The sequence below is a fragment of the Equus przewalskii genome, chromosome 6, assembly GCF_037783145.1.
Source record: "Equus przewalskii isolate Varuska chromosome 6, EquPr2, whole genome shotgun sequence".
Lineage (NCBI taxonomy): Eukaryota > Metazoa > Chordata > Mammalia > Perissodactyla > Equidae > Equus > Equus przewalskii.
The window spans coordinates 76,498,141-76,504,766 of record NC_091836.1 but is presented as its reverse complement, the minus strand read 5'-3'; the positions used below and the strand labels follow the sequence as shown (position 1 = coordinate 76,504,766).

The 6,626-nt window shown below is 34.7% G+C and overlaps 1 long non-coding RNA gene across 1 annotated transcript; it reads right to left on the bottom strand.

Annotated features, from left to right (window-relative positions):
• Positions 1-1,293: 1,293 nt before the first annotated feature.
• LOC139084200 (uncharacterized) lies at positions 1,294-6,045 on the bottom strand. Its single transcript, XR_011541592.1, has 2 exons — positions 5,652-6,045; positions 1,294-4,200 (listed from the first exon to the last, which is right to left on the bottom strand). It is a non-coding gene; the product is annotated as an uncharacterized lncRNA (long non-coding RNA).
• Positions 6,046-6,626: the final 581 nt, after the last annotated feature.

Below are 6,626 nucleotides of genomic sequence, written 5' to 3'. Positions count from 1 at the left end.
TCAGGGACTTCAGAGGGAAAGAAGGCAATTCACAAGTAGGTGAAAAGGAGCAAACATTTGGAAAACAAGTGTTTGGCCACACAGAAACAGAAGAACACAGAGGGGAGCCCAATGAACAGATTTTCCTAGGTTACTCCCTGTCTACCATCTAGTTCATGTTATGCTAAGGTTTTTTTTTAATCAAAATTCTTTTAGGCAGTTAAGGGGGAAATAACAAGAAAAACTTTCTGAATCTTTTGTTTCTTAAAAATAATCAGCCTAAAATAATCCTCATGTTAAAGAGATACATTTTGGGGGGCAAATTTTATTCCCCTTCAGCACACAGTGATGTTTGAACAAAGATAAAATTGCCTAAAGATGCATTTCTCAGAACATATCCCTATTGTTAAGCAACTTATGACTATAGTTAACAACATTGTATTATATACTTGAAAGTTGCTAGGACTGTAGATCTTAAATTCTCTCACCATACACACACACAAAAGGTAATTATGTAAGGTGATGAATATGTAATTAATCTTACTGTGGTAATCATTATTTCACAATATATATATGTATCAAATCATTGCATTGTACACCTTAAACTTACAGAATGTTAAATATCTATATCTCATAAAGCTGGAAATAAAGTAACTCAGAAGAATAGCAGTTTTCTGCTGACAACATGTATGACAAAACACAGTATATTCAGGTTAAAAAAATTTGGAAAGAAGAATTAAGATATATTATTATCACATAAGAAATGAAAATAAATTAACAAGGTTGTCAAATCAACTAGAAAGCAGAATAGACACAGAAAGGAGGAAACAGAATTAATTTAAAAATTATAAGATAGGTAAGTATACGTGAGTTGGTCCTTTGAAAAATTCAAAAGTAGAGATAAATTGTTGGAAAACTTAATAAAGAAATAAATGGAGAAAACAAAAATATGCAATATTAGGAATAAATGGAAAATCACTGCAGAAGCAGAATGAAATTTTAAAAATTATGAGAATATTATTACATTAATAAATATAATTTTTAAATGAAATTGATGGTTTTCTAGTAATATTTAAGGTTCACTTTGAGTTAAAAAGGTAAAATATGAGTTTGTTGAAGTAATTTTATCAAAAATTTATCAAAAAGGCCATAAGCTGGGATAGTTTAATGGATGACGTAATTCAATCCTTCAAGGAACAGGTAAATCTCATGATTCAGAACAAAAAAAGATGTAGTGTTTCCCAATTAATATTATGACAATTACATATAATTTAACCTGTTCTCAAAAGTTGCAAATATAATACACACAAGAAAGCCCAACAGTCAATCTTATTTGTGAATACAAGTGCAAAAGTATCAAATAAATTGAGAGCTCTGTTTACCCAAAACTATCTCTATACAGCCAAGTAGAATTTATTCTAGGAATACAAATGCTATGGATCATAATTTTAAAATAGCCAAATACAATTAGCCCCATCAAAAATTCAATTGAGAAAAATATGTTAATCTCAGTAGATCCTGAAAATATTTGATGAATTCAACATTTACCTCTGATGAAAAAACAACCAACCCAGCAAAGTTTTAGTAACTGACAAATTGAAGGATACTTTCTTAATGTAACCCAAATCTTCATATGAAAGAATAGCCAATTCTGAGTGTAGTAGTATAATATTAAGGTAAGGGTTCTACAGATCTGCTGTACAATATTGTGCTCATAGTTAACAACACTGTTTTGTGTACTTACAAATTTATGAGGATAGATCTCGTGTTAAGTGTTCTTACCACAGTTAAAAAAAAATTTATTTAAAGACATGGGAAAAAAAAGGAAAGCAAATGATATAATCATACATTTGAAATCATAATGACTATAAAATATGGAAGAAATATTCAAAGTTACCAGAAAGTAAATGCAAACTGAAAATAAGATTTTATAAAATTGTAGTACACAGTTATGTTAAAAGTGAAGGGAAATAAACATGATAGGTTGGACAAATAGGAATGGCAAGCATTTGGTGTAAACGTAATTCGGCCTGACTTTGTTTTTTCCAAAAGGGCCTGATATGCCCTTCAAGCATGCATTGTATATCTGCTTAAGCATTTGCTATGTCCCAAACACAAGAACAAATGGCCTTAAGATAAAGGTACAACTTCCCCCCACATTAGCATTTCCTTAAGGATAAGCATCTTTCCTTAGGCCAGGAACTGATTGCTGTGCTCACCTTTGACCACCCAGCTCACCTGTAATCACCCAGCTGGAGACAACAGACCTGCCACCCTGCTGTGTTCACTGAGACAGCAGACCTACCTGCTGTTTCCATCAGTTGCTGTGCCAACAGAGCAGTCTTGCGACTATTGTAAAAGGGACATTTCAATCCTATGTGAAACATCCTGTTTGGGGGTATATAACCACTCTGTGCACCCCACTTCTTCCGTGCCCTTTCTTCCTTTGGGAAGAAAGGCCCCGGACCATGGTCCTCAGATTTTAGATAAAGCTTTGTTTAATTTTCTCCTGATATTCTGTCTCATGTGAATTTAATTCATTATCCGGCCAGAGGAACCCAGAGAGGGTAGAGGAAATGTCTTCCTCTCCTACAACACTTAATAGAATGGAGAGATATTCAGTATATTTAGCTAGATGGATGATGTATGTTACAAAATGGTATGTTTAGTGTGAACACATTTATTTTAAAATACTAAATGACATCCATACATAGAAAAACTGCAACTGTATTCATTTAAATGTCAAAATCTTAGTGGTGTGATTATAAGTGTTTTAAATTTCTTCTTTGTGTTTCATATATTCTATATTATTCATCTCAACGACGTATTACTTTTTATTCAAATACCTACACTGTTAAGAACAAAATACTTATGTAACTCAAAACAACTCAAAAATTTTAAATACAAATGATAGTTATAATAATATTTGTAGTAATTCAGCAAACAATAAAAAGTGTTATCTAATGATTTGTAAAGAGGTCATACACATCATTAAGGAAAAACATAATCTCTCTCTCCAAAAAACAGAGGGCACAAAGGTTCAATTCACCAAAAATACCAATAAGGAATAAACATACAAAATTATTCAATTTTCCTGGTAGTAAAAGTAAATAAAAATTAAACAAATGAGTAAATCACACAGAAATTCAATTTTTCTCATCAAACTTAGAAAAGTTAAAATAATCATAAAGCTCAGTGCTAATAAGAGGAGTGGTATGGTAGATAATATCTTTGATTTTGTCTGTTGATTAGTATAATTTTTCTGAAAAGCAATTTAGAAAATTTGTATGAAGTCCCGTAAAGTGTTCATACATTTTGTTTCAATAAATTCCTCAGAGTTTCTAATCTAAGCCAATAATCAGGGCCATAGATAATGATTTAACGTATAAACCTATCCAGTGTTGTATCATTATTGTGTTAAAATTGTAAACAATCACTAATCCATAAATGACTAGGGAAATTATGGCCCAAGCCCTTAAGAAAATATCGTGTAATATCTAAGTCATTTTTGAAGAAATTTTACTGCAATTGAATAATATTCACAATGTAATATTAAATGAAAAAAAACCCAAGAATGCACACATGCACATGTAAGATTCCAACTTCTTAAATACATGCACGGGAAAAAAAAGACTGAGAGAATATGCAAAATTTTAGCAATAATCACCTTTAAGTGATAGGAAAAGAGTTGGGATTACTTCTCTAATTTCATTTTCTGGTTTCCCAAACATTCTGGTGTGAGCTACATTAATTTTAGAGCAGCAATAAAAGCATTAATGATAAAAATGAAAATGAAGACTATGTTGGTAGTATTTACTGAATACATAATAGAATTGTGCCTTGTATTTTACTTTAATTTTTTTCATATTCTTCTCACAACTGTTTGATTCAGATGCTATTTTTATCCTCCCTAAATTGCCAATGGATGAACTGAAGTTTAGAGAGGTGAAGTAATTTGCTAGTTAAGAAATTTGGTAACTTGCTAGCATGGGCAGTAAAAGGCAGAGCCTGCACTTAGAACCATAATCAGAAAAAGTATAATACAAGTAACACTCGGGTTTTCAGCAAGACATACAGTATGAATACAGAATATTTCTTAGGTCTCATCTTTTGTCCTCTGTAATCCAGGTTCCTTAATCTCCACCAACACTGAGCTTCTTACCACTTATTGAACAAATGATTCCTCTTCATGATTCCATACCAGAGGTCTACAAATTTTTTCTGTAAAAAGTCAGATAGAAAATATTTTAGGCCTTGTGGACCATGTGATCTCTGTTGCAACTACTAGATATCTAAACAGATACACACAAACAAAACACCTAATTTATATAATAATAGAGACATGCAAATAAACAACTAGGTATACAAATATATGCAATGCCTAAACAAATGAGCATGGAGTTCCAATAAAATTTTATTTATAGACATCAAAATTTGAATTTCATATAATTTTCAGGTGCTATAAACCACTTTTGATTTTTTTAGCTATTTAAAAAAATGTAAAATTCATTTTTAGCTTATGTGCCACATACAATAGGAGGCTGGCTGGATTTCACCCATGAATTGTAGTTTGCCAATCCCTGCTCTATGTCTTTGCCCATGACATCATCTCTGTTTGCACATGCCCCCTCCTCTACCTGGCTGACTTCTTTTCATTTTCAAAACTCGAATGTTTCCCCTGTACACTTCCAGATAGGGTTGTTCCTGGATAGCTTAAAAAATATCTATTATTCAGTTGTATTTTAATTATCTATTGATATCTGAATTTCCCAGTTTAATCTGCAAGCTCCTTCAGACCAAGAACTGCTTATTATTTATAGAAATAACCCCAATGTACGGCGAGATTAAGCTATTTATATGCATTTTTGTATGAATGAGTAGAAGAATGAACATAAGAATTTCATAAAGTTCATTATTTTTGGAGTTTCCATAGGATTCAATATCCACCCACATCCTTATACTAAAAGCACTTTCAGTAGAAGCTCCACTTTGTGACAACGTATAATATGTGGGCTGGTGGAGAGGAAGTAGGGGAGATGAAAGGGCCTGTTGGATTTCCCATAGAAGTTCTGGAAACTGCTGAGGAAGAAGAGAGGGTACTCTGGCTTGAGGGAGGGGGACATTGCAAAACCTGGTGGTCAATGGTCACCAGCCTACAGGCTTCTTGCAAGTCCCTCTAGAATGTCTGCAGGAATATCCCTTTGATAATCATTTGACTGACTGTCCCAGGAATAGGAACCCACACTTCTAGGCCTTCTGTACCCACAGAATTTCCCTAAAGAAGTAGCGTACTCTGCTGTCCTCTGCCTCATGAATGTTCCACTGAGGCAGGTCATCCCTGAGTTCATTAGAGGAAAGTCAAGACTTGGAGGAGGTATATGTCCTGTCAAAGCTTCGGGGCTTGGAAGCTTCCTGACCCAGTAAGCCTTAGAGGACAGAATTTTGGAAAAAAATTTCCTAAGTCCTCTCTTTCTTCTTGTGGCCTCAGATCTCACTTATCTTGTGGTATAGAAGGAGGAAACTGAGGCTGAGGGAGGGGAGGAACTGATGAGATCTTTCCAGTGTGGACAAAGGACATAGGTCCTGCCAAACCCTGCCCAAACCTTGTCCAGTTGAGCAACTGAACCTGGACAGGGGTCCCTGGTTGATTCAGCCCTTGGTAGGAGCCTTACCTGTGTGCAAAAGGGAGATCTGCCTTGATCATCTTGGCCTGATATCCATGTTTCATGCTTGTCCTTGAGTATTTGAAGATCTCTGGCTCTGTTGTCAGAGGAACCAGGGAAGTTTTACTTCTTGTCCTGGATGAGCCGTTAATGGCTGGACCTGAAGCCAGGTCACTGCCACCTTTTCTGCGTCAGGCATGAGTGAGCACACTGCATGGGTTGGCCATGCCCCCAGTCCTGACTTAGGAGAGTTATTCCCAGCTGTGCCTCTTTTGTCCCCAGGGCCAGTTGAAGGACTGGCAGTTGTATTTTCCCTGAGGTGTTCCTGAGTTCAGTTTAGCTCCTCTTCCTTCCCTTCCTCAAGGGTATTTGACCTTTCTTGAATCCATGGTCCTTTGGGGTCCTAAGGAATGTCAAATGCCGATAGGTTGAAGTTCAAGAAAGGAAAAACATACTCTAGTAATGTAACATTGTATAGAGAAAAGCACAAAAGTTTTGGATTCTGAGTGACCTAAATTTAATCCCAGCACTGGAACTCTCTGGTTTGTGATGCTTAGCAATTTTATTAAACTCTCTGAGTTTCAACTTCCATATTACTTAGACAGAGATAATATGCTTATTTTACAGGGGTTGGTATGATGAGTTGAATTATATCTACCTTTGTGTCAATATAGTAGTGTCTTACAACGTATATATTAATATCTCATGTGAATATCATGTTACAATAACCTATCCTATAGCTAACAATTGTTCATCAGCAAATATGTATTGAGTGATTACTACATGCCAGGCATCATTCTAGACCATAAGAAAGAGAAATGAGCAAAACAAAGTCTTTGTGCTCATAAAGCTTACATTTGAACAGGAAAAGCCAGGCATTGAACAAATAAACAATTAACCACATAAGACTAAGTAGTTTCTGTAAACAAAATCCAGGAGGGAAAAAATAGGTAGCTGCCAAAAAGAAGAACTCAATCAAATAGA